General features: G+C 57.3%; 1 long non-coding RNA gene and 1 other non-coding gene across 2 annotated transcripts in view; both read right to left on the bottom strand.

The window, feature by feature from the left end:
- Positions 1–1402: 1402 nt before the first annotated feature.
- The window catches only part of LOC106733301 (uncharacterized), a 24778-nt gene continuing 18925 nt past the window's right edge, over positions 1403–7255 (bottom strand). Inside the window, exons 2-4 of the long non-coding RNA XR_001369434.2 lie at positions 6855–6997; positions 3357–3516; positions 1403–2321 (exon numbers count right to left, since the gene is read on the bottom strand). This is a non-coding gene — a long non-coding RNA (uncharacterized LOC106733301). The remainder of the gene's footprint in view (positions 2322–3356; positions 3517–6854; positions 6998–7255) is intronic.
- On the bottom strand, positions 2489–2542 carry MIR296 (microRNA mir-296). The gene has a single exon (NR_129393.1). It is a non-coding gene; the product is annotated as a microRNA mir-296 (primary transcript).

Genomic DNA, 7255 nt, shown 5'->3' with positions numbered 1-7255 from the left:
GTGCGCAGCCTGGCTGCGGTCTAGGGGCTGGGACCTGCCTACCTCTGCACATCTACCCTGTGGACACCGCCTCACCCCACGGTGCCACGTGATTCTTTTGGTCACCATCGGTTCCATCCCATGTTCATGGTCCGTGAACATGGGCGCTCTTGGCCTCGTTCCCTCCAGGAGCCCAAGTGAGCATCTCCTACCAGCGGATCCAAGAGGCCGGACCCAGCACGTGCCATGGTCGCCACGCGTGGGACACGCCAGGACTCGCCTCGCCGGTGTGACCACGCAGCCACTCCAGCCTTATCCGGGAGCCGCCCATGACTGACAGGAAGAACCAGAGGACGTGGATTCTGTGCTGCCTGTGGGCCAAGGGCGCTCGGCAGCCCCCGATGTGGGCTGCACCCAAGGACGGCTTGTGTGCTGATGGTTGCTGCGGAGGTCCTGCAGCTCGGGGTGGTAGGGTGTCGCCTAGGTGCAAGCCCTTCCCAGCGGCCGTGGGACAGATGCCCACACCAGGGGCTGGGCAAGTGGCTCTCCCTGCTCATGTCCACGTGGGGACATAGGGATGAGGAGACACCAGCCTTCAGGTCCCCTCGGGCTCTGGACCTCCCAGCCTTGCCCACACCCTCCTGAGGCCTCTGCTCCTCTGTGCAATCCTTGCTCCAGGAGGACTTGCAAGATGCAGACTGGGTGGGGTAGTTCTGCAGGCCACGGCCTGCCCACGTGCTCCGTTCCTCTACCCTCTGTGGGCACGCTCCTTCCTGCCTGGTGCCCTGGCTGTCTCTTCAGGAAGCTCTCCCTCCAGTCCCTGCTAGTCACTTGGCCAGTCGGTCTCCGGCCAGGTCCATGTCCACCGTGCCCCACCCCATCCTGGAGTCCACGGGGGGCCTAGCACACTAATGTGTGTGAGTCTCGTGGGCTCTCTGCCAGGGGGAAGGTGGAGACTGGCTGCAGGGAGCAGGTGATGGTGTGGGGCACCTGGCTTCCCTCCCTAGGGTCCTCCCCTCCGCCTCGGACCTCAGCCCTCGAGCCCTGGCAGCCTCGCCATGCTCCGTCCCCTCCTGGCTGGCCTGCAGGTCAACGCCTGCTGGGTGTGCAGCTCCCAGTCCTCCGTAGCAGGCGAGGCCTGGTGTACTTTACCAGATGGTGGCACCCAGCCCTGCCACTGGATTGCGAGAAGATCCCAGGCAGGGGATGGGGTGTGTGTTCTGGGCAGTCTGGGCCTTGCCTGGGCACCCGCTCTCCCCCATCGCTGGTGTCTAAGCCATGCATGAGTGCAGGGTGACAGGCTGCAGCCCCCCCAGTACCACCCACCAGAGATGCGGCGCTGTCGCCTGCCCTCAGCCTGTCTGCCCACTCCCGGCTTGCAGAAGTAACTGGGGCTGCTCAATCACACCATGCATGTCATGGCTAATCACAGTCAGCTTTTATTTAAACTTTGCAGATTTACAGAAAGCTTGCAGAAATAAGAGAGAGCTTCCATGACCCCAGCACCGACCGACAAGTCACAGCCGTGAGTGGTGTGAACGCAGTCCGGCCTGAGTGCCGCGCAGCGTCCAGACTCCACCGGCCTCCACCTGGAGTCCCTGCTGCTCCGGAGCCTCACCCAGAGCCCCAGGTCTTGTGCTTGCTCAGCTGGACAGTTGACAACTGTGACCATTTGAGGGATGTCCAGCTCGGCCAGTGCAGGCGAGGGTCGGGTAAAGGCCTGCATCACATCGGTGACACGCCTGAGCCAGATGCCCAACTTCCTCCGGGCTGAGGCTCCCCCTCCCAGCTCTGCTGCACTGCAGGCGCTGCAGGCCGGCGGGGCTCCGCCCCTGGGACCATGCAGTGCCTCACCCAGAGTCCTGCTCCCCTCGGCGTGGCCACTCACTGAGCACAGACTCGCGGACACGCACTCAGACATAGGGCTGCACCCATGCTACTCTGCTGGTCAGACCGCCCGCGCTGGCCTTTGGACCTTCCAACGGGCTCCTGTGACCCACACCATGGCCACTGCTTTCCCTAGGGGCGGGGTAGGTGGGCTGCCATGACTACAGCAAGGGGCAGACCCCAGAGGGCAGTGAGGACAGACTGCATTCACTCCAGGATACGAGCAGGCAGGGCTGGGCAGAAGGGGAGAGGAAGACCCTGCAGCCCTCCCACGCCGTTAGGCCCTGCGTACCCAAAGGCATGGAAGACGGCCATGGCCTCACCTGGGGCTCGGCCGGGCAGGGCGACCCAGACAAGTCACCAGCATAATACAGAGATGCCCAGGGCTGCGTAGCCCAGTGAGGAGAGGACGGTCAGGGGCTTCCTGGAGGCGGCGGCAGTGAGGGTGGGGAGACCTTAAGGAACAAGCTGGGTCATATGGCTGCTCAAGGCTGGGGACCAGGTTAAGAGAGGGTCCGGCAGAGGCAGCTGTAGGGGACTGGGCCCTTCTCCTGAACCAACTGCCCCATCTTGGCTCCCAGCTGGTGGTCCGAGGGTGCGCAGCTCCCCAGAGCCCTTCGGGAGAGCCTCCACCCAACCCTCTGAACCAAGCACAACAGGATTGAGGGGGGGCCCTCCGGAAGGGTCCTTCCTCATCACCCCACAAGCTGGGCCTGACCTCCTAGGCTGGTTTGGGGCCTTCCTCTGCGGTGGCCTGGGGTGGACCCCAGACAGCGACTAACCATCCCTCTCCCCGTGAGGTCTGTGGGGAAGAGCTTCACGAGGCTCCGTCCTGGCCTCCTGTGCTGACTGCCCTCGACAGGCTTCCGATGGCTTTCCCTGCAAGCCCGCAGGCCACCTGGACTCGAGTGCTAGTGATGATGTGCATGGCCCCACTGAATGCTGCACCGCGGGCGCCCGCCCTGCCCTGTGCTGGACAAAGGCCACAGGTCGAAGGGCAGCTAAGCAAAGCACGGGCTGGCTCCTGGCCATGGAGAGCCACAGGGTGTGCGGCTTCGCTTCTGTCCAAGGCCTGGGCGCCGACAGCCTCGGCGAACAGGTCCGAGAGTGGGTTGAGAGGACTGAGGCCGGGGGGCAGCTTAGAGTGTCGGCACAGTCTAGCCACCCTGCCTCGGAACAGTCGCTAGGCATGAAGAAGACAGGAAGTGAGCTCGGCTAGGGCCAGAGGGGCAGGTCTATGGAGACTGCAACGGGGCAGCTGTGGCGGCCAGGGTGCTGGGGAGGCCTGGCTGTCTCTGACTCACTCTCCAAGGGAGAAAGGCCACAACCCCCCAGCCCAGCAGTCCCAGATCAGCAGGGAGAGGGCGGACGGACCCACACTGCCTGCGTCATCGTCAGTGGCTCACTCTTCTGCAGCAGCATGCCTGCTGAGGGACGGTGACAGTGCCACCAGGGGCTGCCGGCAGCAGCTGGGGCATCACACTCCCTACCTGGAGTGGTGTGAAGCCTGGCACAGTCAGTCCTCTCAATTCAGGTGGCTTTGCACGGTGAGGTCACCCCCGTGAATCGACCAGGCCATGGCTAAAGGTGGCCCCGCATGGAATAGTGCGAGCAGTGGGTGGTAGCACAGCCACGGAGACTCCCAAGGACCTGAGTGCAGAGAGGTGGTGGCAGAAAGTAGGAGCCAGCTCAGGGAAGCCACATGCACATCGCGCACACACACACAGATGTAACTACACACGCACATATACACAAACACACACAGATGTACCTACAGACACACACACACAGATGTACCGACACAGACACACACACACACAGGTGAACCTATACAGACACACACACACACAGAGGTACCTACAGACACACACACACAGATGTACCGACACAGACACACACACACACAGGTGAACCTATACAGACACACACACACACAGAGGTACCTACAGACACACACACACAGATGTACCGACACAGACACACACACACACAGGTGAACCTATACAGACACACACACACACAGAGGTACCTACAGACACACACACACAGATGTACCGACACAGACACACACACACACAGGTGAACCTATACAGACACACACACACACAGAGGTACCTACAGACACACACACACAGATGTACCGACACAGACACACACACACACAGGTGAACCTATACAGACACACACACACACAGAGGTACCTACAGACACACACACACAGATGTACCGACACAGACACACACACACACAGGTGAACCTATACAGACACACACACACACAGAGGTACCTACAGACACACACACACAGATGTACCGACACAGACACACACACACACAGGTGAACCTATACAGACACACACACACACAGAGGTACCTACAGACACACACACACAGATGTACCGACACAGACACACACACACACAGGTGAACCTATACAGACACACACACACACAGAGGTACCTACAGACACACACACACAGATGTACCGACACAGACACACACACACACAGGTGAACCTATACAGACACACACACACACAGAGGTACCTACAGACACACACACACAGATGTACCGACACAGACACACACACACACAGGTGAACCTATACAGACACACACACACACAGAGGTACCTACAGACACACACACACAGATGTACCGACACAGACACACACACACACAGGTGAACCTATACAGACACACACACACACAGAGGTACCTACAGACACACACACACAGATGTACCGACACAGACACACACACACACAGGTGAACCTATACAGACACACACACACACAGAGGTACCTACAGACACACACACACAGATGTACCGACACAGACACACACACACACAGGTGAACCTATACAGACACACACACACACAGAGGTACCTACAGACACACACACACAGATGTACCGACACAGACACACACACACACAGGTGAACCTATACAGACACACACACACACAGAGGTACCTACAGACACACACACACAGATGTACCGACACAGACACACACACACACAGGTGAACCTATACAGACACACACACACACAGAGGTACCTACAGACACACACACACAGATGTACCGACACAGACACACACACACACAGGTGAACCTATACAGACACACACACACACAGAGGTACCTACAGACACACACACACAGATGTACCGACACAGACACACACACACACAGGTGAACCTATACAGACACACACACACACAGAGGTACCTACAGACACACACACACAGATGTACCGACACAGACACACACACACACAGGTGAACCTATACAGACACACACACACACAGAGGTACCTACAGACACACACACACAGATGTACCGACACAGACACACACACACACAGGTGAACCTATACAGACACACACACACACAGAGGTACCTACAGACACACACACACAGATGTACCGACACAGACACACACACACACAGGTGAACCTATACAGACACACACACACACAGAGGTACCTACAGACACACACACACAGATGTACCGACACAGACACACACACACACAGGTGAACCTATACAGACACACACACACACAGAGGTACCTACAGACACACACACACAGATGTACCGACACAGACACACACACACACAGGTGAACCTATACAGACACACACACACACAGAGGTACCTACAGACACACACACACAGATGTACCGACACAGACACACACACACACAGGTGAACCTATACAGACACACACACACACAGAGGTACCTACAGACACACACACACAGATGTACCGACACAGACACACACACACACAGGTGAACCTATACAGACACACACACACACAGAGGTACCTACAGACACACACACACAGATGTACCGACACAGACACACACACACACAGGTGAACCTATACAGACACACACACACACAGAGGTACCTACAGACACACACACACAGATGTACCGACACAGACACACACACACACAGGTGAACCTATACAGACACACACACACACAGAGGTACCTACAGACACACACACACAGATGTACCGACACAGACACACACACACACAGGTGAACCTATACAGACACACACACACACAGAGGTACCTACAGACACACACACACAGATGTACCGACACAGACACACACACACACAGGTGAACCTATACAGACACACACACACACAGAGGTACCTACAGACACACACACACAGATGTACCGACACAGACACACACACACACAGGTGAACCTATACAGACACACACACACACAGAGGTACCTACAGACACACACACACAGATGTACCGACACAGACACACACACACACAGGTGAACCTATACAGACACACACACACACAGAGGTACCTACAGACACACACACACAGATGTACCGACACAGACACACACACACACAGGTGAACCTATACAGACACACACACACACACAGATGTACCTACACAGACATACACACACACAGATGTACCTACACAGACATACACACACACAGATGTACCTACACAGACACACACATACACACACAGAGGTACCTACACACACACACACACAGAGATGTACCTACACAGACACACACACAGATGTACCTACACACATACACAGATGTACCCACACACATACACACATATGTACCTACACACACAGATGTACCTACACACACACACACACACAGAGTACACAAAGACACGCACACATGAAGACACACATAGATACAGAGACATAGATACGCACAAACACACATACACAAGACCACACAGAGAAGCACACAGAAAGACACACACAGACACACAAAAACACAGACAAACACACAGAGCGACCTCCTCAGGTCACACTGAGAACCCTTTCTCCCACCGGCCCAGCCAGGCAGCAGCGACCTGTGTCCGGCTTGCTCCAGGCTGCCTGCCGAGTACAGGAAGTGGCCAGGACTGTGAACACGGGGCCCCTTCTGATGTAGGGGTGGGTGATGGGGGTGGTCGGGCAGCCGCACCTCCAAGGCCGTCAGACGTGACCTTGGCCAGACTCAACTTCCTCAGGGCCTTCAGCCGGGCAAGGGCAGAGGCCGAGGGCTCCGGCGCGGGTCGAGGGTGGAGCAGCTTCTCTGGGATCCTGGATGCCACGGCACTCCTGGTCCTGTGGAGCGAGGACGTGGAATGGGGACAGAAGGAAAATGAGGCAGGTGAGCTCGTGACTGCGATCAGTAGGACATGACAGAGCAGGGGACAACCATCCACCCATGTTCCAGCCCACACAGGTGACCTCAGAGCAGGAGGGGACAGATGGGACTGGGTGACCGGGCGGAGTGGCCCCAGGACTCCCACTGGGTGACTCCAGCTCGCCGGCATGGTCACAGCTGCGCCACCTGCTGGTGAGGGGCTGGGGCACCTGCTG

The sequence above is a fragment of the Tupaia chinensis genome, unplaced genomic scaffold, assembly GCF_000334495.1.
Source record: "Tupaia chinensis unplaced genomic scaffold, TupChi_1.0 Scaffold000066_1, whole genome shotgun sequence".
In the NCBI taxonomy this organism is placed as follows: domain Eukaryota; kingdom Metazoa; phylum Chordata; class Mammalia; order Scandentia; family Tupaiidae; genus Tupaia; species Tupaia belangeri.
The sequence above is the reverse complement of the archived record's forward strand: the minus strand, read 5'-3'. Positions and strand labels throughout refer to the sequence as shown.